Here is a 25,735-nt window from a genome sequence, read left to right on the forward strand (position 1 = left end):
TATCCTTCAGGAAAAAATGTTCCTCCATAGAAATGCATGAAGTGCTGTAAATTTGTTTGGCCTTTAGTCTAGACTATGCATGAACTCTGAATTCAAAGCAGGGTGCATTAAACTATATTACTTTGTCTTGTGATAGCGTTTCCATTAATGGGACACCAGTTAACCCTTTAGGAGAGGGGCTAGCCTTTCAAACCAAGAACATCAATCGAGGGAGGTCTCTTCAATAAAATTAATAGTTGCCACTTACCCGAACTACCTTGACCATCTGATCCCATTTATATGTTTCTGTAGAAGAGAAATATTCCTGTCCAAATCAGGCCTTGATTTAATGGCCTCCATAGGATTTGAAATGGTGGAAATTTACTGGAAGTTTTAAGAACATCATTGAATTACTGCATCATCACCTTATAGAAAGAGATCACCAATCATGACTCTGTGATCTCCCATAAAAAGGGAGCACCTCCTGTTTCCTTTGCATGATCAATATATCCCCTCTTTTTTTTTTTTTTTTTAATTTGCCAAACTCCATTGTTCCACTGGCTGCAATGGCTATATTGAGCCTTCACCTGGCCTATTGCCTTGGCCAATGGGTAGATTAGTTCAAGGCTGCCAAACTCCCATATTAAAATAGTGGCCCCCAAAGCTCTATAGACTCAATGTTACTCTGCAAAGTGATATCTTAAAAATAAAATGTAACCTAGAAAAGTTGTCCAGAGCTATGGCCAAAGCTCATCAAGAATCAGACTTCAGCCTTCTTACCGGCATTTCTCTACCCTCTAGAGCAAGGAATATACTGTACTTTTTCAGAAACAGAGTTTACAAACCTCCCTTAATCTGATACTCAGAGCTGCACTGTGGTTTTGAAAAGACAGAAGTGTAATTGTTACTTTCCCCCCAAAATGGCTTCCCCTCCACCCCAGGACATTGCACATGTGCTTGCCTACTGTAAGTTCAAATTTCAGAAAACATTTTTCTCTCACTTATCCTAACCCCCATCTGAAACTTTGAGCATCATTTAAGATATGTTGGTGTTCGATGAAGAAAGAGTTGTATTTTTCACTTGTAGGGTTTTAAGCTGCCTGCCGTGACCTGACTCTATCTTCCCATGTGTAAAAGGACAGGCTCATGAGTGTGCAGCGCTAAGAAATAGGAAAGAGGCTGGAGACCAAAAGTGGGTGTGACCTGTGGGCATTTATGATGCTGGACCCAATTCACACCCCCTTCAAAACAACTCTCGGGATTTCTCTCACCCTTTCAGGTCACATCCACACCTGCTTCCACTCTTTCACCTGATATTCCTTCTTACGCACCATTTCCAATCCTGTTCTTCTCTTTCCTCAAAAATGTATTCCATCTTTCTGACTGATGGTCCACGCAAAAACATGTAAAAAATTATAGGTATCTAATATATCCACATTTCCAAAACATCTGTGACAGCAAATAACAGTATTACACTTCCACCCATCAAAACAGAAAGAATATCATCTCTGCATTTTATTAGTTAAAAGAATATTTTAAAAAGTAGTCCAGGGATGCCGCAGTGGCTCAGCAGTTGGGCGGCTGCCTTTGGCTCAGGTGGTGATCCCGGGATCTGGGATCTCCTGCAAAGAGCCTGCTTCTCCCTCTGCCTCTCTCTCTCTCTCTCTCTCTTTCTCTGTGTGTGTGTGTGTGTGTGTGTGTGTGTGTATGTGTGTCTCATGAATAAATAAATCTTTAAAATAAAATGTAGCCCATTCACCCTAGCATCTAGGAAAATGTGCTATTTTTTTAGCTTGGTTAGAGAAACAAGTATGGTTGAGATAATACAAATATCCTTGGCAATGAATCTTCACTTTGGAATATGAAGCATTCAGACTTTTTCTCCCAACTTCTGCGACATGTCTTTGTCACGTCAGGAAGCTGGTTTGCAGAGTAACCTCAGCAGCTGTCATCTGCAAGCTCTTACTTACTAGATGTCAGTCCTGGGGCTGCCCAAGGTATGTGTACCATATCATTAATAGTCACTCTGCTTACCTCCCTGGGGCCGAGATTTTGTTCTCAGCTGGAGACCCCAAGTTTCAGAGAGAGAAATCAACTTGTCTGCAATCATGGATAGGTTGGTGGTGGAAGAAAGGAATTTGAACGTGGGTCTGACCTCAAGCTCTTAACCATGAGCTTATTCAAGACGTGCACCTCCTCTCTCTCCATCTGTTGTCACGCCTGGCGCTCAGCTGTGATGGAGCCGGCCAAGGAGGGGATGGCCTCATGGTGGACCACTTGTTCTGAGAAAGATCTGAACCAAAAGAGCTTAATGCTGCCCAGGCATGAAGGGGGACAATAAATCATGTCTGAATGAGAAAATAAAATGAACAGGCTCTATCCACAATGCTTTCAGAAACAGACTAGCCTTACCAAGCTTTGTTATTTGTTTGGTCCCCTTCATGGGCCTCTGAAAATGCAGGTACAAACATGCATTCCCAAAGCAGATGGAATGGCTGCAGGATCATCCAGTGTTTGGGATTATCCCAAAGGCACATTTTTATTACTGTGGGGAGTCACAGCATCTGCCAAAGTCAAAAATTTTCAGGCAAAGGAAAACAATAAATATCTGATCACATGACTAAACCAAGATCCAGCAAACTGGACATTGTTCCCTCCACCACCTGTAGACCTCATGACACACACCAGCAGCAGCTGAGCAATCTGTAAACCTTTCCAGAACAACTTGAACTTCCCAAAAGTAAACAGGCAATGAGCATGTCGTCTAGAAGGAAAGGAGGACTTGCAGAAGTGAGTCCGAGAGGAGCCACCCACTCTGTTAAGGGTCTAAACAGGACTTCGAGAGGCACAAACCAAACTTTGAACGTTGATTGCACCTCCCAACAACCTGCTGGCTGCCCACATGGAAATAGTTTCACTATTTTGTTTGCTTATTCATAAAAGTGAAATTCTAGCATCAAGTTGAAAAGAAAATGAGCATTTGTTATCACTTCTGGAGAAGGATTTTACCTCCACGTTGGCCAGGAAAGTCTCTCTGAAGGGTAAGCTTGCAGAGAGGAAGGGAGAGGCAGGTGTGTGCAGACCCCCTCCAGGCCGGGGTGGGTGGCAGGCCCAGGGCAAGCGGCACCGCAGACAAGCTGGGACCTACAGCCACATCCATTCCACGTGGCCATCACCCTTCTCCTTCTAATGGCAGAGACAAGGCGGGGAGCTAGGACCCCTTCCAATCACCTCTCTCATCTGGCCGGTTGAGTTCTCTTGCTTTCAGAGGAGAAGTGGCTCATTCTGTGCAGCATATGGATTTGATAAAAAGTGCCTGGGTGCGGATGTAGAAAGGAAGGATGTATTTATTTTGCACAGGGATGAACCCAGTGGCTCAGCCTTGTCTTGAACAAGCCCTTCTCACCACAGAGAGAAATCAGTCCAGTCGAGTTTTGTGCACACATATTTTTCTCTTCCACAGGAATATTTGCTTGACTGACCTGACAGTTTCAGAAACAGATACTAATGCATCTGCTTATGGAAACAAAACCACACGCAACACTTAACTCATTACCATGATTTAGCAGAGGCTCCATGTTGCTTTTGGCTGAGGCTCTGGAAGAAAGCTTGTGTATACAGACTTAAATTTTGTGCCGATACTTTGTTTCCCATTCAAAATATTTCCCATCAAAGACCAGGCCCCACATCCTTCGGAAAAAGATGCCTACACAGGAATAACCCTGCCGTGGAGACGTGTGCCAAGCTGATTTTAAAGATTAAGTGAAAATAAACATTATTTTATGTATGTGGTGGCAGTGAGCTAAACAAGCAGGTGGAAGGGCAGCCTCGCTCCCGCTCCAGACGCCCTCAGATGACACCCTCAGATGTCTGCTGAGCAAATGTACCACAGTGCTAATAATTATTGTACCCAAATGTACCCTTTCCCCCAAACATCTGTCTTCTTTCCCCCACCTCTAAAAAAACACACATACCCGAAAGGAAGTTACCATGGTGCGGAAGTTCAAAACTATTATATAGATACTGTCTGTTCTCTGAATACTTTCTGTCCCTCTCTCATGGCTTTTTGTGCATAGAAGATATGAAATAGACCTTTGAGAGTTCTACTTTATGCTCCTGCAGCCCATAACGTGCACAGCAAGAGTCATGAATATAACTTTTACACCCAAAGTGAATCTGTAGCCGAGGCAGTGCTTGTCCCTTTGCCCAGTGGACTGGACTAGTTACATCGAGCAGACTCCAAGAGGGACTGTTGTCTACTTCCATGCCAACTGATTAACTTTGAATTCTCTTGTGGCCACAAACAGCTCACCTCATACCAGGCCGCCTTCTTATCAATGGGTGTTACGAGGCACAAAGCATTTGGGCAAGAAAGTGGGGAGGAATCATACCGCCAGAGGCACAGAAGGTCGGCCTTCTCTGGAAAGGCAATGAAAGACCTTGTCTGGACCCTGGGCCATTCAGATTAGTAGTTATCAGGCTTTTTGGTAAATCTCACTATGTATCTATGTGCAACCACTACTAACTCTTCCGTGGACCGACGGAGGCTTTTCTTTGGCAACGACAAAAAGGTGGCTCTGGGTACACAACGAGGAGAAATCCGTAGGCCCTCCCACAACACTGTCGTCCACTCCTCTACCTCTTGGTGAAACCAGTTCTCAGAGAACTGCAAACATCTAATAAAAATTTTTAAGACGCACTAAAGAACGCGCCATTGGGGGACCGTGGATACATTCAGGTCGCGTGCAGAAGGCACTCGACACGGAAACAACGGCTCGAGGGTCCTCCTCCTGCCTGGAGAGAGCGCATCCTTTTGGCAAGTGAGCAAATCTGGTCAAAGAGCACAGCAGCTCCACTAGGGCCACCTGAGCCCCCTGGGGAAGGAGCACCCCGGGGGAGCCGGCGCTACCGGAGCCCGACGCCGCTGACGCTGAGCCCGCGAAGTGAGTTGGGCCGCGGAGAGCGGGCCGGGGCCGGGCCGGGTCGCCCCGCAGCGGAGCCGGCGTGGTGATGGGCAGGCGGACAGACTGGCTAAGTACACGGCGTTCTTCTTACAACTCTCTCGTCCAGTAGCCCTCAGCTCAGAAATAACCACAGAGATTTCTAAAACACGTTCCCCAAATCACTAGTTTTGTGGGTTTTTTTTTTTTTTCAAGAAGGCAACTTTTAACAGATCCGTTTCCCTAAGAAACGTGAGTGAGCGCACCAAGACATTTTTAACGACTCGCGCAGGGAAACCCTTTTTGCCCCTTAAACATATAGGGAAAGGGACAGAGAGCAGCCATCGTGCTAAGTGTTAAGCTATATGAGCACATTTATTAAAAAAATAATTCCAAGTCTAGGACAGGTTACTCTGCCTTTAAAGTAAAATATGCAGAGAGCGCATAAAAATCGACAGAGAAAAAAATGAAACCTTAGAGGAATAGCTCATATTCTTCCAAGGTCTGCAATTTTCCCAATCGCCCTCAGTCCCCTGCAGGCAGCCTGGGGCCGACCTGAGCCCGAACGACTCCCGCCCCGACCACCAGCTCCATCATCCACCTGGAACCTTCCTGGCATCAGGACCCTTGTGACTCTGCGGTTGTCGTCGTCATCATCGTCATTCGGCTTATAACTCTTCTGCCGAGAAATTATGAACAAAAGCTGCTGTTTTACTCCCCATTTGTTACACTAAAAATGCAGAATTAAAGAAAAACAAGAAAAGTTTAATGTTATAGGGAATGTGATTGATACCATTGTGTCATAAGAGTTTTAATATTATAAACTGAGTTTTATGTTACTCTCTTAGGATAGTGACATATTTAACATTTTAAGACTAGAGATGATAATTTGAAGGGGTAAAATAGATATTACTAGATGATTAGACTGTAGTGCTTTGTCAAATTCTTGTATATTAAGTACAAAAACCCTACCATAAACACAACGGAAGTTCTGCCTTCCACTTGCATGACAGATGCTCCACCCCGACCTATGCTCAGGCTGCGGCCCACCCAGGATCTGCCTCAAGGCCTTGTCACCGCCCGGGTGAAAGCCGAGAACTGTATTTTCTGCCCATCGAACATATCAAACCATTTGTCGCCATGTCTGTTTTATTCCCAGGCAGCCCCCACCCTGCCAGCCCAAGACCCCCATTCCCAGCAGGGAAGGGCTTGGTTCTAAGGTGACCTGGAACTTGGAACCTACCACTCGGAACAGTCCCTCCAGGGCCAGCTTCAGCAATAGGAGCACGTGCTGGGGTGTCCCCTGCAGGGATGCGACTAAAACCTCTGAGGTGACAGCATAAGTCAGAAATACGGATGGAGAGGGATCAGATCTGGGGAGGTTCCAGCACTGGAGACGGAATGGGGAGGCCATGGGGAACAGGGTGGCTGTGAGCACCAGGTACGTGCAAGGCTGGAGCCATAGCTGAGCAGTGAGGCCTCCTTCCCTCGGTGCCACCAGTGGGGAGTTCAGCATTTTGAGCAGATGTCGACTCATCCCATGATAGTTTTATAGGAAGCTCAGTCATTGTTCCTTTGCGGATTCATGAAACCCTTCCTTTCCTGGCACACGTGCTTCTGACCCTCTGCTCCAGCCCCACACCAAAGGCTGAATCCTGCTCACTGAGCCCGAACAAGGCAAGGAGGCACTCGGGGCTTCTTCTCTCCCTCTGCTTGTTGAGCAGGAAGTTACATACAGAGAGGGTTGGAAACCTAAGAAGGTGAGGATGCAGAAACTAAAATAGAAGACAAAACAGGGCCTTGCTAGCCCTAGTTTCACGTGGGCTTATGTGAGCTTGGGGGTTTGACAGCAATAGGCTGCCAGAAGTAAACCGAGCCATGTTATCACAGGGTGGGGTCATTTGGTTTACTTGGTTAAAGGCACTGACAAGTCCTGCTAGCCATTGCCTCAGGAAGCAGCAGGGCTGTGCCAAGTGAAGAGATAGACAGAGAATCGCAGAGGTTTCCCACCCCAGCTCACCTGCTAGTGACTCTCCCCAAATCCACTCCTTGCACAGAGGCTTCCATCACGCCCGGAATTCACATTCATCGTCTCTGAACCCAGAGGGGAAACGTGAAAATGACCTTCACTTTGAAATGCAAAAAACAAAACTGCATCATAACCATCCTAATTATTTTCCTCCTCCTAGCTTCCTCCTATTGTCAAACATATGTCCTGTATCTATGTCATGTTGCTACAGATAGAATTTAATAGGATACAGATTTAGTTACAGACATAGGTACAGGCTCGGGTACAGATATAGACACAGGTTACACAGACGTGTGTGCTTATGTTTCCATTAGCTTCAAATGTAAAGATCTGTGGCCATGGAGCAAGCCTGGTAAAGCAATGATCTAGCTAACTGTTCTAACAGTAAGAACATCCACCCTGGTCGGCTTGGTTCACCTGAGGTTTTCTGGGACCATCTGAGATGGGAATGCCTGCCCAGGGATGGCCTATCCTGGTGCCCCCTCTTCTGGTGGTAACGCATGGCACCAAAGTACATGCACGGTCAAGCCTATGTGAGAAAGTTCACATCACTGGCTGGACACATTGACCCTCGTTTCAGGTCCAAATGATAGATTTTGAGTGTGATTTATCACTTCAATAATTGAACGTTCCCTCATTCACCTGACCAGAACTTAAATAGATGGTAATGTGACCAGCTCACCTTTTTTTGCTGTCATATTTTGTTCTTATGAGGCACCATGTCAATCAGAGCGGTTCACATAACCCTTCGAGATAGCCGTCTTTTTATCGTTGGGCTGAGGATGGGAAGGAAGTACGAACTCAGGGCATGGCATTTGCCACAATCTCAATCAGGAAGGAAAGACAGTCAGTGGGGGCTCAAAATTGACCCAAGGTAACAAAACATTTGCACAGTGGCTTTATTTGAAAATTATTTGGAAGGCATTTGTCTGGTGTTCTACGTTCTAAAGTTCTGCTGGCATAGACCTCTTCTCTTATGTACATGGGGAGAGGGTAATCAACATGGAGCCAGCTCAAGGATCCCTATGTTAACACCAGAGTTTTGGCCAAAGCATCAAGCAGTACTCGGGCTTGATGAAGAGTTTATTCACATTTCAACCTTGTTAAGGAAAACCAATCAAAGTACCAAACAAAGACAAAGAGATATTAGGAGTCAGAGTGTTGTGTATTTATCCCCCAGACTTGGGAACAGCCAAATATATAAACCGGTTCATAACAAAATTGAAGATACCCTATTGATAATACTGCAATAATAGTAGGGGGCTCTAACAGCCCACTCACATCAATGGACAGATGGTTTAAGCCGAAGATCAACAAGGAAACAAGGGTGTTGAATGACATGCTGGACCAGACGGACTTCACACATATATTCCGAGTGCTTCATCCTAAAGCAGCAGAAAACACATTCTTCATGCACGCGCACAGCACATCCTCCAGCACAGATCACATGCTGGCCCACAAATCAGGTCTCAAGGTACAAAAAAAAAAAATTTGCTCAAATACTTTAGTTGATATTTTCTGAAGACTCAAATGGTTACAGTTAATTATACAAATCTATTCAAAGTTTAACCATTTAAAGCTTTCAAATAGCCACATTTCATAAAGGTAATAGTAAAGGATTTTGCATCTGTGCACCAGCTTCTGATTTTCAGAAAACACCCCCATCAGATGCTCAGACCCAGCTTCTGGGAGGGGTAGGTTTTACAAAGTGGGCCTGGTTTTCTTTTCTTTCCTTTTCCTTTCCTGCTTCTTCTTGTGGTTTTCTTAAACCACAGAGCTAGTTGGAAAGAGCTGGAGTGTCTCATACAGGGTTCTTGGTGCACTGCCCAACTTTACCATGGCCAACTCACACCCAGCATTGGTCCATTCCAAGATCACAGTGTGGACTAAGGACAGATCCACATGTCCCTACTTGACTGGACTCTGGGCTCCCTGAGTCAGAACCCACATCTGTCTTGTGTCTGTGTGCCAGGATCTTAATGCATGGATGAGGCCACCTGCATATGCCTGAACCCTGTGCGCCCATGATGTTGGGTGTGTGGCATGTGGTAGGCACTCCCAGACCCCATCAGCAAAACCGATGATAAAGTGACAAGGCTTATGCTGGCTGCATTTATTAACAATTCCTTTGATTTCCAAAAAAAAAGCAATATTCACATCGTTTACCTGTGAGCAGCTGGGCACCCTACAACGCTGACGAGACCGGAGTCTCTATGTTGTCTGGCCTGGTCCATTCAGAGCATCACCACACCATAGTGAAAACAATCACACTTTGGAGCCACACAGACCCAAGCTCAAATCCTGTTTCTGCCACTTGTTAATTTGGCAAAGTTTGAAAAGTTTGTGGAACCCTAGACTGGTGATGCTAGTATCTCTGAATCTCCAAAGTGCAAATAACAAAAATCATCCTCAAGAGGTAGGTAAAAACAAGATGAGTATATGAAGAGCACAACAATATGCTTAAGACTAAAATAACTCATTAAAATGCCACAAAAAGCACGGGTGAGTGGGAAGAGGACAGAATGAAAAGCCAGCTCCAAACTCAGTGAGAAAAAAAAATCAGAAGACATTTAGTGATCCAACTGCACTATTATTAATGTTATTATTTATAAAGCATGTTAAGTGAGTAAGACATTTTACCAAACACAGACAATAATATGGTCTCTATTTTTACTTAACAATTGCAAAGACATAAAACAAGCCTCCTGATGGTCTGACACAGTCAGATGTTTCGATGGTGCTTTACAGCAAATGAAGAATCCAGTTCCTGCTGTTAGCACAGCACATGATTTACATCCACAGAGTCAGTACGTTACCACACCTCCTCCAAAGAACCCAGAGAAATGTTGGGGGGCAGGTAGGGAGAAAGGCTGAATCTTGCTGTTGGCTGAATCTTTATCCCATAACTTAAAAAAAAAATTCCAACCAAAGCTAGAATAGAACCCAAAATGTCAAGAAATAGGAAAAAGAATTACTATTCTGGAAGAAATTACTAGAAGTGCTAGTAAGTGTATACTGTGGATATAAATCCAAGTCTTGGCCAAGCTACGGAGGATACAGAAACTTCAAGGCCTTTCTGCCTGGATGTGGCCTAGGGGAGAATGCGTCCCCCAACCCACTGTAGACAGGTGACCCCATGGGCACTCACTTACCATGGGCACTGTCCTGTTGGACCCGCTGTCCCTTCTGCAGGTTGGCCACCTCTACAGCACTGATGACGATAGAGGCTGGCAGTTTATCTTGGCTCCTGTCCCTACTGAAACCAGAGAAACAGCCATCTCATAAATGAGGGTGTTTATAGGGAGCATTGGGATTGGGTTTCAAAATCTCAGAAATTATAAGACAGCCATTTCTACGTCATTGTACCACCGAGCTAATTGCGGGGACCATTTTATATTATGACATGTTCATGGCACGACACGATGGTGGCACATGGACCTGTCAAAACAAATAAACCTTTTTTTTTTTTTAATGAAATCTATTGCACAAAGAGCTAAACAAATTATGGGGTAGAGGCAAATGTCTACACCATCAGCATCTAATACCTGGAGAAAAATAGTGGAAACTTTCGGGAATTTGATTGAAAAATGAATTGAAAACCTCTATCAGGAATGTAAGATTTGGCAAGAGTGCAGCCAAGATAACACACTCCTCTACCATTCAGATATCTGGGGTTTGGAGCATCTCAACACAATTTACAACTCGGATTGCAAATGACTCCGTGCAGGGTCTGAGAAGACAGGTCAAGGCCCTGGTGTGCTAAAAAGAAGGGAAAGGAGACAATTTCCAGGTTATTGGGCTGGATTCATTCATAGTCACTAGAATGCAGAGATTGCAGTAAGTATTCAAATTGGCACCTTGGACGTTTTAACCAGAGATTAGAGAACAGGCCCCAAACCAGGGTAGCAATTAGACAGTGACTGATACAGTCAGTACAGACCAAATGTAAAAGAAGAGACTGCTTTCAAAGGACCTGCATGACGGCGTTTGGGGGAGACTGCACAGGTGTCGGGATGGGCCTGCCATACCCGACCAGAGCGGAGATGGAGCGAAAGAGCCTTTCTTAAGGGTCACCTGACAAGATGTATGGGCAGCATTGAAAAAAAAGAGTAGCAGCTTCGTATCCAAGGAACTTACCAGAGAAAGAATGAAGTAGTGCCCATAGATGGGGAGCAAAGGTGCTTATCAGAGCTTTGTTGATATTATTTTAAATAGGAAATAACCCATAGGCCCATCAAAACAGAGGTGAGTGTGCAAATAATATATCCACAATACAAATCACTTTGCCACCACTTAAAATGATATCATAGATAAAAATCCTTAAGCATGGAAGATGTTTACATCATAGATGAAATAAACAGGTTCGCAACCAGTATGTAAAATAGTTCATTTTGGAGAACACAGTCTATCATATCCTATCATATTAGTTATCATATCATATATAAACTCTGCTTGGAGTCCTATTTACCAAAATGCTAACCGCAGTTGTCTCCTCATTATGGGATTTCGGGCTGTTACCTTTTCTCTTGTTTACCTGTCTTTTCTCATTTTTTATAAAATTAGCATATTTCACTTGATATTAGAGGGAAGCCATTTGGAATACAAAAAAAATAAAATGAAAGGAAAAAAATGGTGGATACTAGTGAAAGCTAAAAAAGAGAGAAAGAGAGAGAGAGAAGGAGAGAAGCAGCCGATGCAGAAGAAACCCACCACCAGCACAGGGCAGAGGCGGAGAGCTGCAGGCATGCGGCTGCGGTGGCTACAGATGGGCCGTCAGCCTGTGATCGCCCTGGCCACTGGTTCTCGAAGTGTGACCCCGAGTGCAGGTCGCAGCCTCCTCCGTCCCCGAGCGTAACAGGAAATTTCCCGTGTCCCAGCTGCCAGGAGCTGGGAGATTCTACAGGGCTCTGGAAGGCGCATTGCAAGGTTACATGGTTCATCATTAGCCGGAGACAGAGCGCACGGAACAGCCCAGCCATTGATTTTTCTTTTCCTACCAATTCACTTAAGAGAATACTGTTACTCCATCTACAAGGGGAGGTGACATGCCTGGACAATAGTTACTCACTAGCCAGGCTGGCCCTCACCACGGTGACATGTCTTGAAATAACGGCGGGGTGAGCATGAAGCAGCCACACACGGATCTACGGCCAGACGGTTGCTGGCGGCCTGCGGGGAAGTCGGGAGGGGACGCCAGACAGCCTAGGGGCTCGGGGCCGCTGGGCAACTCTTGGCAGCACAGGGTGACGGTGGGGAGGGACACGGTGGCCCCGTCCCAATGCACCGGGCGCCCGCCTCCCGGAAAAGCTGCTGGTGGCATGTGAGCCAAAGCAGAGGCTCCGGCCACACTGGCGTAGGGACAGCCACTGGATGTCGGCCACACTTCCCCTCGTCACTTCTCTACCTCATCAATATTAAGGCCATTGCCATGATATTTCCCTATGTGAAAAGTATTTCTTTCATTAACCTCATTTCTATGGTGAAGTCAAGTCAGTTGAAAGCGGGCTGGTGTAAGCCTGCTTTCTCCATAGCACATTACTGGAAATGTCCACTTTTTTTTTTTTTCAAATCCCTTGCACGGTTTTGGTGTTGCTGCCAAGACAAACCTATAAAAGGATCATTTTTCAAAAGAGAAAGGATTTGCGTGAATGTAACAGGGACTTCCTGGGTGAAGTCCCCGGGAGCCAGCCCCAGCTCTAACGGGTGTGCCAGACGCCAGCCCTGCCTCCTGTGCCAGTCCCAGTCCAGCCCTGGGGCCCGTGCCTGGGCCCGCAGCACTCTGCCCCATGGGAGGGGCTTCTCAGGCATGTTAGCTAACGTCCTCCACATCCCTGAAAGAATTAGCCTAGCTTCGCCCTGACCCCCAAGCCGGAGAGCTTCCCTACTCGACACAGCACGAAGCCACTTCTGCGTGGGAAAACACACACCAAGCGACGTAGGACACTGTGTAAAGGGCCTGGATCGTTCCGACGATCCAGAAGGGCGATAACAACTGCGTTACCTAACCTGTTTTACCTTTGACTTTTTTCTTATCGAGATCGTGTGCAGGTCAGTGCCTCCCAGGGAGGGCCACCCCATCTCCAAAGAATCGCCGACGTCACCCAGGGGCTTCCAGGCCTCACCCGGCAAGCCATCTCCCTCTCTGCAGGCCCAGGGCGCAGTGTTTCTGGGGGCAGAGGTGAGTACAAATGCTAGACCACAGGTGCATGTGTGTCCGCCTCCCCGGCCACGGGCATCCCTCCCTGGTCCCTGCGTCTCACCGGCCCGCACGAGTCCCCAGATGAGGACTCAGCTGCCAGCCCATCCTGGAACCCCAGGGAGGTGGCCCATGGGCAAACAAGGAAAGCAGATGAGTGTGGTAGAGAAAAAAGCATGGGAGCCTAGGAACCCTGGGAACCTGCCAGCCCCGGGGACTCTCCCGCTGCTTGAGAGAGGTGGTCATTTGCTCTGATTCGATGTGTCCCCATGGGCCCACATGTACGATGATAGAGGTTAGAAAGCTCTGGAGACCTACGTCACGGAAGCAGCAGGCCTCAGGTAGCTCGCAGCCTCCAGGAGCCCCCACCCGACCCCCAGCCCTTTAGAGGGGCACATGATAGACCCCTGGGTCGTTGTCAATGCAATGGGTCATCCCTATGTGCTGTGGGACTTTTGGGGTGAGGATTACAAGGGATCAAGCCTTTTTTTCTTGGTGTATTTTCTTTCCTTCTCCTCTTTGGAGCCATGTGCTAACGTTCCCAGGGGAGCCTGCAGTCGGGGCCAGGAGGGAGCTAGGGGTCCTCAAGCTATTTGGATCTGTTACCTAAAAAATCTGACTTGCATGTCTTTCCATCTTCATCGGTCATCAGGTGAATATGAAGAACACAGAGCCCGTGTCCATGCCACCCCGCTGCACATGTGGGGAGTCAGCCCTACACCTCCCTCAGCCGGGTCCCCACCCCGTCCCATCCATCACAGAGTCTTACCCTGTCTGCCTCCCAAACACATGGCCGTTCTGGCCACGTGTTGCCCCCTCAACACCTGGCCTGCAACTGGCTGTCCTCCCCCCGCTCCCATACTTGAGAGTCTCTCCTTCCAACCCACTCCTCACCCAGCAGCATGACGGGCTTTTAAAAAATATAATTCAGCTTGTGTCATAACCTGCTTTAAAAAACGTATCAGTGTCTCATGTCTTCACTGAGCCTTAGGAGCAGAAGTCCTGCCCCACTGTCACCCTTACGTGCTGTGTTTCTGATGGCTCCTCGTGTGACTCTACCTCCCCATTCTTCCCCTGCACACACAGCCTCCCATTTCCCCTGCTAAGCCAAATTCCTCCCTCTGGGACGCTCTTCCCTGACCCTCCCTTGGCAAACTCCTATTCACCCTTCTGGGCTCAGTTTCAACACTACTTCGGATAAAGGTTCCTCCAGAACACCCATTTTTAAATGTATTTGCATAAATATTCATTAAGTATATTAATGGCTCCCAGCTGCCTCAACCAGTAGCACGTGCAACTCTTGATCTGAGGTGGTAGGTTTAAGCCCAAGGTTGGGTGTAGAGATTGCTTTTTTTTTTTTTTTTAAGATTTTATTTATTTATTCATGAGAGACACAGAGACAGAGAGAGAGAGAGAGAGAGGCAGAGACACAGGCAGAGGGAGAAGCAGGCTCCATGCAGGGGGTCCTACGTGGGACTGGATCCCAGGTCTCCAGGATCACGCCCTGGGCTAAAGGTGGCGTTAAACTGTTAAGCCACCTGGGCTGCCCCTAGAGATTGCTTTCAAAAAATAAAAACTTTCAAAAAATAAAAAAATAAAAAAAATAAAAACTTTCAAACCAAATAAACAAAGATATAGTCTGTGTGAACAAATACATAACCCACAAAGAGGTCTCATTTGAACTCAAGTCCAGCTTATATATTTTTTTATTTTTCTATGAGAATACCTGGACAAATACAGAATTCCTCTCAATTTTTTTTCTTTGCCTAAATTTTTTTTTAAGTTTTCAAAGAGGGAAATGCAGTCAGACTCAAAATACTTGTTTAGACAATTTTCATTTATTCAAGAGACAGCCCAGAATGCCAATTATACCTCAGCTCTGGACTGGGAGGTGAAGGGGGGGTGCCATGACGTGCTCCTAGTGAACTGCCTTCTGTTCTAGGTGCTCTCAGGCCATCTCCTTAATTACGTCTTCCAGAAGACTACTCCAGCAAACCGGTAGGCACTCTGCGGATCACCTACCTTATTATTTTTGAAAATCAGAGCGACATGAGTCTGTTTCCTGGCACTTCCTCGATTTTCCCAACCCTACTAAGGTCACCAATGGTGCTCTCATCTGCAACTTGTTTCTGTGTCTCCAGGTGGAATCGATCCAGTGTTAGGACATGTAAGCACATTTCAGATTATTTTGGAGACACTGTACAATTTCATTTTCCCTCCTTCTCCTTCCCTCTTGCCCCTGCCTGCTGCCCCCGCCAACCTTTGCCAGAGGGCCCATCTGCTGTGAGGTACCAGACACATACACACAGCTCTGCCTCCCGTCGGGAGGCTTTTCCCAACATACCAGCTCATGGTTAGAAAATCGATAATTTATCCCAAAATAATAAACAAGCTTATCGATTTCAGCCATTTTATATGACAATCACTTACCTATTTGCCTTGCAATTATTTTAATAAAATATTTAGGTGACAAGATAAACTCACTGCAATACATCATGATACACTGAATTTTGCTTTATTGCACTTGACGGGTAGCACATTTTTTTACAAATTAGAGGTTTGTGCAACCCTGCACTGAGCAAGTCTATCAGCGCCATTTCTTCCAACAGCATTTATTTGCTCACTTCGTGTCTCTGTGTCACATTTCGGTAATTATTGCAATATTTCAAACTTTTTCATTACTATTACACTAGCTGTGGTGATGTGTGATCCATGATTATGACCCACTGAAAGCAATGATGATGGTTAGCATTTTTTAGTAATAAAATATTTTTAATTAAGGTACACACATTATTTTTTTAGACTCAGTGCTATTGAACACCTAATAGACTAGTATAGCGTAAACATAACTTTTATAGGCACTGGGAAACCAATAAGTTCATTTAACTCACTGTACTGCGATGTTCACTTTATTGCAGCAGTCTGCAACCGAACCCACAGAATCTCTCAGGTATGCCTATCATTCCTGCAATAAGGTCACTACGTTCCCCCCTGCAATTTCACCCTTAACAGATCCTTCTTTATCATCTCCTGAAGTAGTGCTATGAGAAAATAATCTGGAAATCCCCAATGACAACCCTCTGCCAAGAGACCATTTGCCAATTACATCACTGATTTAAGTGGCTCCCAAATGCTTTCCTTTAACAGTGCAGGTTTGAATTCTACTTCTCCAAGCAAACCTCTCAGAAGGGGCTCCTTACTTTGGTTGATTACAAGCCAGCAGATACCCAGCAAGCAAAAGGCTTGACTTCCATGGGCAACATGGAGGTGCACAGGCAGGTGGATGGTGGACATCCTGCCATATCTGCTATTGCAGTAGGTGTGCTCCACCTAATGAATCCATCTCCATGGCTCCTCAAGACCCTCATCCTCACCTCAACAAGGATGGGTCTTCTTAAAAGCATAAGGCCTCATTGTAGTTAGTGTGTGCCTGGATCTCACTCTACATTTCAAGCTCCCCTCCCTGGCAGCTCTCTCTGAACCTATAACTGGCTACATCCCTTCACTCCTGTAGGAGCATAATCTCCTATTGATACTCTGATTTCTTTTTTATTTTTGTTTTTTCCTTAGGAAGCTCACACATTTCCCTGGCTTTAGCCATGAGTAATGAGTCACACACAAATCTTCATTTTTAAACTTACCTCCTCCCTAAATCTGAGTTCTAAGTTTTCAGCTATTTTCTTTTCTTTTAGGACACTCATTTACATATGAGGATGATGGCAATGATGAGAATGATGATAGTGATGGTGGTGGTGATGGCGATGTGGGTTGATGGTGGTGTTGGTGATGATGGTGGTGATAGTGGTGATGGTGGTGGTGATGATGATGGTGATAATGATGGCAGTGGTGATAGTGGTGATGATGGTGATAGTGATAGTGATGATGATGTGGTGATAGTGGTGATGGTGATGGTTCTAGTGGTGATGGTGGTGATAGTGGTGATGTTGGTGGTGATAATCATGGTGGTGATAGTAATGATGGTGTTAGTGATGATGATGGTGGTGGTGATAGTGTTGATGGTAGTGGTGATGATGGTGCCTCTGAAAGGGGCATCAAGCCAGGAGCTGACTGAAGTGAGGACACACAGTGAGAAAGATCTAAGGAAAGAAGTTTCCAGAAGCACAAATGTTTTGCCAAGGATAATGTTTTATGTACCACAAACAGGTTGCATACTTCCCAGGATGTTGCATGTTTGTTGACTAGAATATAGAAAAATACAGGGTTTATATTGGGCTTCAGCAATATTGTAAAATGATGACCAAAAACATTAGATACGAGTCTTTCTCCAAACCAGAAATATTTCTAGCATTAGTGGAATTAATTATGATTATGGGTAGATTTACTGTCAAGCTTTCATCTAGAAACATACTTAAGTTTGAAAATCTAGGAAGACCTTATAAGTTTAATCACCTACATTTGACTTATTCATTAATATCTGCTTTCCAGAATCTTCCTGTGATTTTTGTCATTTAAAACAGTGAGGAAAACCCACAGTTGTCTGGAGTCACTCATCACAGACCAATTCCTGATTCGAAGGAGGGGCCTGTGTCCTGTCCCTGGACCTTCCACCCCATGTCCCAGGATTGTGGCCCTAGAACAGTAGCCGTCTTTCTGCCTCTCCTTAGTGAAATCCCAGGGGACCTCTACTCCTGTCACCAGACTGCCCTGGCCAGGATCCTGGATGTTGGTGGAGCCAAGTGGACAGAGCTGGCAAGGTAAACATCACACACACTTGCCTGGCAGAAAGAGCAGACAACGTGGAGCCCCAATACCCCAGCCTGGCACTTGCGCTTCTTTGCCATCACTTATTTTCAATGGTCAATTCTCACCTTTAAGACAACTCACTAACTTGCACATTCTTCATGAAACATTTAGGAGTAAACACCCCCCAGGGCCTGTGACAAGCATATGAAGTGCCCGGCCCCTGTTAAGCCCATGTCAACTCTGCAATCAGCTGAGGGTGCACTTGTCCGGCCCCCTGTGGGCCCTTACATACCCAGATGGTGAGGCCCTGAGGCCACAGCTCATGGCCTGCTCCTGCTACGTTCAGCTGTGGCAGAGCTGGTCCTCAGAAGGCCGATGCCAGGCTAAGCAAGGGCAGCTGCTTCTGCCTCCCTCCATTCCCCACTATCCCTGGGTCATGTCTCTGCATGACCAGCAACCCTCCCAAGTCTGCCCTCTCCCTTCCTCCCCAGCCTTTTCTTGGGGAGATGTTCATTATCATGGACTGTGTCTCCCAAAATCCATACGTGGGAACCCTAACCCCAACTGTGGCTGCACCTGGGGCCTTCCCCTGCCTGAGCCCTCTTGGACCTGCTCCCCTGCCAGCGGGGCTCAGCCTCTCTGGCCTCCTGGTCTGTGTACCCAAAGTGGCTTCCCCTTCAGCCCTTGGTCCTTCTCTCCCTCAGCCTGGACCCTCTTCTCATGGAGGTCATCCTTCCAGACTGGGGAAACGTCCCCCAGAGGCCCTAACAGCCATCCTGTGTTCTCGTCCTCCTGGCCCCTGGCCCTCCTCTGCTCATTGCACTTCTCTCATTTGGGGATTTGTGTGTGTATTTGGCCATCGTGTATACCCAGAAGAAGGTAAAGGCCCTTGAGAGATGGGAGCTCAGCACCTGAAGTGCCTCAGCGTTCCAGGTGCCTAGACCCAGGGAGACATGCAGCAGGTGCTCGCACCAGAGGAAGGGAGGAAGGACTACCCTCGCCACTCGCCTGCCAAGGGCTGTGCAGCCTGAGCCCCTTCACCTGTCTTCACCTTGGGAGCCCCTCAGCCAGCAGCAGCCCGCTCTCTGGCATGCGGTGGGTGCTCAGTACGTGGTTGCTGGAAACAATAATGAAGAAGCCATGTATTTGAAATCAGGGTTACTTTACATTCATGTGTGACCACCACCTACCATCTAGTGGTGGGAGAAGGCAACTTCAGGGTGGTTTGCTTCTGGACAAGAACCAGGGAGGAGGCGGGGGCAGGTCAGCACCCGTGGGAGGGCCCTGCCGCTGCCTTAGTGCAAGTGCTAGGGATTGTGCACGTTCCTGGGGGAGGTAAAGGGATGGCTGAGGAGGATAAGAAGGCCCAGCAGGAAATGCAGATGTGAGCTTCCCAGGGGATCCATGGGGAGGTTGTGTTCGGAGTTACACCTGATACCTCAGAGTGACAGTCCTGAGACTTGTGCTTTGCTTCTGATGCGTCAGAGATCAGATCCATAGAGAAGCTTTAGCTGAAGAATGCTGGAATGCTGTTTCCAGCTTCCTCAGTTGAGAAAGAAGGCTTGAGAGAACTTGGGGAATTTAAAATAAACTAATGTTTTGTGAGGAATGCAAACCTGAGGGGAAGAACAGGATAAAATGCAGTAGAAATGACAAAGCCCCCACCCCCACCCCCAAGCATAAAGTCAAAAAGACTAACACCACACTTACTGCCTAAGATCACAAAATACAGTAAACCTGCAGGCCGTCAGGTGTGGCAGTCAGTAACCCCTCCAGACCCATCTCCATCTGTAAGAACAAAAAGTTTGGACAACATGGTTCAAACAGATTTTTCAACCTTCAAGTTCTTTAACTGTCTGATTTTAAATTAACTTAAGGCAAATCCCTACCCCAAACCTTAATGTATCTTCTTCCTAACAAGGACACGGCCTTTCGCTATGTCCTTGAATCACTGCTTTCTTCCTATGGGGGTTCATCCCAAACCGAAGGTGGCGATGGGGACAAAACATTATGTGATTCACCACCACGCTGGCCTGCACCCAGCTTCTGTGAAGACCTGCAGAAGTTCAACAAAGCTGAAGACACACGGGGATCCAGGCAACGAGTGTCTAAGAGCAGACCTGGTACATGACGGGTGTCAAGGCCTTGGGCACAAAGGCGGGCAGGCTGCGTTGCAGGGACAATCACATGTCACGTAGGCACTGAGAAACGCTTTCCGTGGTGATCTCTCAGCCTGTGCATTAATAAATCCCAGGCATCTCCTTGACTTCAGGCCACAAATATGACTGTGGGACAGGAGCCAGTTTGATTCTTTGGGAAATTAGCAAGAAGGAGTGGGTTTCTGAGCTGCACCCCCTCCCACACTTCCCACCCCACCCCCCGCCCACACTCTCAAAGCCGGTAATCGCTCACATATGTCCTTGTGCTAGAACCACAGAGCAGGGCCATCGCCTACCGAATGCTCGTATGGCACATCCAGGCTGGCACAGAAACCCTCAGTGGGTGTGAAAAGAGCCCTTCAAGGTCACTGGGGCACCCTGGCACCCTGACATCCTCAGCCAGCCCATGCCAGCTCTCATTGCCCATCAGGCCCCAGATCCATCACCTTCTCCACGGCCCCCCACCAGGCAGCTGCACAGCCAGCAAACTTCCACCCCTGATGCTCCACAGTGGTGATCACAGAGCTTCCAGGAACTGCACCCCATCTCCCTTGGAATGGCCTGACCTTCCCTGCCCATGAGAATTAACAAAAAAAGCCTGTTTTCAGAGTGTGCCACCATTGAATGACCAGGACACATGTGGAGTGGTCTGGTTGACTTACAGGCCCTCGCGGGAGCTGCTGCACTCACTACATGAAATGTGAAGAAATTAGTTAGGCTTCTCCCTTGAACAGCACTATTAAGAGCCAGACAACAGAACACACCCCAGCAGACAAATCCAAAGGCACGCCGCAGACCTAAAACGCAGATCTAACCCTCCAAGACTGTTCGCTTGGTCTTCATGAAGTGAGTTCTGTCTACAGAGAGTACAATCAGCTCTTCTTCAATTATTGTCCAATACTACTACTAATAAAACAGTTTATTTCATTAAGTGTGTGATAGGCTTGCTTTTATTAGTTTTAACCTTGTGGATACAAGGAACCCAACTATCTTTGGCTGGTCCCAAAGCTTTGCGAACAAAGGAAAATGATCCATTTTTAGTATCTCAAGTAAGTAATGGAAAATTCTTGATTCCTAAGTGCAATACCAATTTTTTAAAAAGCTGGTACATAGAGACCATGTTACTTAATGATGATTTTATGGAACTGCAAAAATCATTCTTAAGAAATTTCTTGAAAGTAATTCCAACTTGCATTTATGTATCACATTAAAGGTTATAAAAGGCAGCACATAACACCATTTGGCACAGCAACAGTGGAAGAGAGATGGGATTGAGAGGGGTCATCCCTGTATGGCTGTGGAAACTGAGGCAGGCACTGAAGGTTGGATAGTGACTGAAGAAACAAACACTAGGGTCCTACTAGGGACTTTCAAGCAGCCCACCTTCTCTGCCTTCCAACAGCTCAGGGCTCAGAAAAGGTCTACTTACTTTCAAATGAAGGGATCCCAGTGTACTGCAGGGAGCCCAGAGGAGAGGTAGCTACCACCTTGAGATGGGAGGTACAAGGAAAGAAGGTAGACCCAGCAGAGGCTTCCTGGGGGGTGGGGGGGGGCCTGCATGACCCAAGGCTTGGAGGAAAGAAGACAAAGAATGTATACAAGAGCAAGGCACCCTCACAAAACACCAGTTACTTGATATTGTTTGATGCTTTGCATGGCACACAAAGGAATTCAGCATTTTTCTAAAGGTAACAGAAAATTATTGATGAATTCAATCAGGAGAATAGAAAGATCTAACATGCATTCCAGAAGGTTCTTGCGGTGGCCATAGAGGGAGAGTGAATTGAAGGCAAGTCAGTCCATGGCAGAAAGACCAAGGAGGTGGTCCTCAGGGCTCAGAGGAGAGAGAGAGACCAGAGCTGGAGCAGTGAGTGCAGGGGAGAGGCCAATTCTGGTCTGCAGAATGGACAGGGGTGGTACCGAGACAGAGAAAAATTCAGGACCATCCACTGATTTTTAGCACGGGTGACCAGTGAGCAGGTGGCTGTGCCATTTACTGAGACAGATTTGGGGGAGGAAGGCCTGAGAGGAGAGGTAGCATGTGTGGTCCCCGTACACAATTTCCTGCTAAGCCCCATGTGGGCAGGTGGCTGTGCCATTTACTGAGACGGATTTGGGGGAGGAAGGCCTGAGAGGAGAGGTAGCATGTGTGGTCCCCGTACACAATTTCCTGCTAAGCCCCATGGGGGTAAGACTCCCAGAGTGCAGGAGTCACATTCACTGCAGAGGCAGGCGGTCTGTGCCCAGCCCTCAGTGGATCTAGCATAAGAGACACACAGAAGAGCATGACACTGGCCAGGAAGACCAAAGGAGTGGGTGAGAGAAACCAAGTGGGGAGGGAGAAGAAATCCTATGCAAACATCACGGAGTGCAAGGATTATGACACGAATTATGTTTTTTAAAAATACATCACTCAGAGATGAAGTATTTACAGTGGAAGCATCATGTTTGGGAATTACTTATTAAAAAAAAAAAAAAAAAGCCCAGCCATAACAACAAAGTGAAAGGCAGCAACAAAACTTGGCAAAATGTTGTAAATGTTTTATAAAGAATGTATGGGCATGTGCACGTGCGTGCTCTCCAAAGGAGTTTCAATGACATGTAGAACGAAAGGGGAAAAAAAAATCACAATACTCAATTAATAGGTCTTTCATAACCTAAACATGAAACAACTCAGTGAAGTAGGTGATGGTCTTCAAAGCTAGTGTGGGGAATGGTAAAATGGTCAGAAACTACTTTTTGTGGAAGATTCACCTTAAAAAGCCAGAACAGGTACACCAAATGGAGAGGGAACAGAGGACCAAAGGACGAAAGGTGGTGTTTAGGGGAACAGGATGTCTCAAGCATGAAGGAAAGAATCAACAGAGAAGTAAAGACCAAATCTGGGACAAACTGGCTGACAGATGCACGTGTTCAGCATGGGACACACCTGGAACTCACACCCAGGGTCTCAGAAATCCAATCCGTGTTTTCATCCCTACATGTTAGTTCTGAACTTACATAAAGCCTAACCAAGGGATACTCTGATCCTGAAACAAGGGCTCAGAAATCTGAAACATCTGGTTCTGATTCAGAACCAGATGGGTCACCTGCCCATCTCTGGAACACAGAGGATATCGTCTACACCCCTTACCTGGCGGGATCGCTGCCATGGTCCATGGGGTAATGGATGTCTCGGTGCTTTGGAAGGTGGTAACCCATCATGTAGAGATTATCGCCATTACTCACCTGCACACACAGCATCGAGGCAGGAGTAGAGGATGAGCATGCCCAATAGGCCTGGACCCCAGTGGTGTGTCCAGAAGTTATTGGTTGTGTCACTTTTAGTAACGTGCCCTTCTTAGACCTTCTACATTTTCACCCATAAACCGCAATTAATAATGCCAACTTTGAAGGCTGCTTTGAGACTTGACATAGGATTGACAGTTCCCAGCACAGAGGCTGTCCTTGTAGACGTCAGCTCCCTGTGACTGGGTTCTGATTTTATCTCTCTGGACTGAACCAGATCTAGAGTGACAAGTCACTGTACAAAACTGTTCGACCCATGTCTTTCTCAACCCTGTTCTATCTCATGTTCAAGCTTCCCCTTCGTTAACCAACCACTGGATCACCCACTTCTGGCTTCTCTGCTTCCTCGAACTTGAAACACGGCAGGTCACAGTACTTAGAACAGATGCACATGACCTCCGAGGAGTGGAGGCTGAGGCACACTGCCTATCTCTTTGACACCTCACTTTGAGTTACGGTCTTCAAGGAATAATTGATGATATCGGTCCCTTTCCTCTCTCAAACTTGACAACTCAAAATATGTTCTAAAGGTACTGTGGGGTAGTTATCCAAATACTTTCCCTCACTGAAATTCACGTGTCACTTTTCTCGCCCACATCAAAGTCTTCCCGTAGATTACCCAAGTCCACGGAGGTTTGAGATCAGATGCAAATTTTAATTCTATGTAATCACCTCAATCATTTTATAAAATCATTTCAAGAAGTTTCAGGCTTGTGCCACTGGGTCTCGGTGACACAGAAGCATTTGGTTGGTTTTATGAGATCCTCATCCTCTCTCCTCAAGTGGGCTTGTGCCTCCTCCACCTACTCCTTGCAGCCTTCATCCATCTGACGTGGAACTCCTTGGATGTCTGCCTCCTTCCCCCGGTGAGAGAATGTCAGAGCAGGTTCCATTTCACTCATATTTCTCACCCAGCACCTAGGGCTTTGCGTTGCTGTGGCAGGCGCCCAAGATTTGTTGGAAGAATCTATAATGTCAAAAACTTCCTGTACAATTTCTACATTTTTAAAGAAGTCTAAAATCTTTTGATGAGACTTACACATCCATCTGGTTCCAATTTGCCTCTCTGTGCAGGAACCTTGATCTTTATTTCCTTAAAAATGCACATGCCCATCCATCAAGCTTCTGCTTGACCTCTCCAGGGTCAGGGAGTTTATCAGGTTAAAGGGCAGATGGTCTTATGGTTACATGGCCTGACCCTCAGGTAATTCCATATGTCGAGCCCAAGCCCATCTGTCCCTTCCACTGACTAGGCACAGCTCTGCAGTGCAAAATTTCCACAAGTTTCGACTTGTTATTTCTCTTGGTAGACATCTGAGATCTCACAACCACTCACCTGCGTTGTGTGAAGTTTTTCTTCTTTAAAAGACACCTCCTCTTTCGATTCCTGTTACCCTGTCCTGGACATATTCTAGTTCACCACTCTTTAATTTCTTGAACCAAAGAGAACGTGACATAAGGAAACACGGTGAAGCACCAGGTCAAGTGGGGATGACATTCCTTGTACCCTGAACCTGCTCCTCTACTGACAAACCCAGAAACAGAAAAAGGCGAGATTTTTCTTGCCCTCTTAAAGTTGGGACTATTGGCCACCGAATTTGGGGCTTCCTCAGAAGCCTGTCAGGAGAGGGCTTGGAATGAGACACTCCATAGTACCTTCTTTGGTTGGAAAAAAAAAGAAAAAAAGAGTGTTCTCATTACAATCTTCACTTCACTCTTCCCATAAAGGAACCTGGAAAGGTGTGTGACATGATGGTCACATGCTGTGAGGTCCCCACAGTGCTTCCCCTGCCACGGACCCCAGCCACGGCCCTGCACATCCATGGGGAGAGACACCTCAAGAACCTGTCACACGGGCCCAGACCAGAGCATTTTACATTTTCTTTCAAAAATTCTGCTAATCTTTTGAATGAGAACTCACCTTTGAAAAGGTAAGGTTGAGAACATGAACAGCATAGGTTAGAAATGCACACCATTGTTTTCAAACAGCAAGACAGCAGGGGAAAGAAGGTGCTGTCATAAATAGCGGGATCTTTTTCAAGTGTGCGTGTGCGTGTGTGTGTGCGTGTGCACAGCATGGCCAAGCCCAGTGCCCACGTTCAGCATGATATGTGGCAAATTACAGCCCAGCAAACGTTCAATGGCCACCTTCTGCCCAACTCCCAATGGCCAATGAGCCCCTAAACTCATGGCAGGGTGCCATGAGCTATTCAGCAACCAGCAGATAGACAAAAGGAAAGCCACCTTCTTGGAGAAAGGAGTATGGCTTCCTGTAGAAATCCCAGGCCTGGGGAAGGGTGTCTATGTGGGTTTAAACCAATGAACTCCATGCCCATGTCATCTGGAAAGAGTTCCCCGAATCAAGGGAAACACAGAGATCTAGGCAGGGGATTTCTCCTTGATCACAGCACAGTGCCATCCGCTTTTCAGTTAACGTCAG

General features: G+C 46.6%; 1 long non-coding RNA gene across 2 annotated transcripts; it reads right to left on the minus strand.

The window, feature by feature from the left end:
• Positions 1-501: 501 nt before the first annotated feature.
• On the minus strand, positions 502-19,600 carry LOC140599013 (uncharacterized). Of its 2 annotated transcripts, XR_012001591.1 has the most exons (6): positions 19,559-19,600; positions 10,101-10,204; positions 8,230-8,333; positions 7,631-7,724; positions 6,940-7,048; positions 502-5,649 (listed from the first exon to the last, which is right to left on the minus strand). It is a non-coding gene; the product is annotated as an uncharacterized lncRNA (long non-coding RNA). The 2 variants fall into 2 exon arrangements; XR_012001590.1 differs by lacking the exon at positions 19,559-19,600 and having other exon boundaries at positions 10,101-12,475.
• Positions 19,601-25,735: the final 6,135 nt, after the last annotated feature.

Source organism: Vulpes vulpes, chromosome 5 (assembly GCF_048418805.1).
Source record: "Vulpes vulpes isolate BD-2025 chromosome 5, VulVul3, whole genome shotgun sequence".
Lineage (NCBI taxonomy): Eukaryota > Metazoa > Chordata > Mammalia > Carnivora > Canidae > Vulpes > Vulpes vulpes.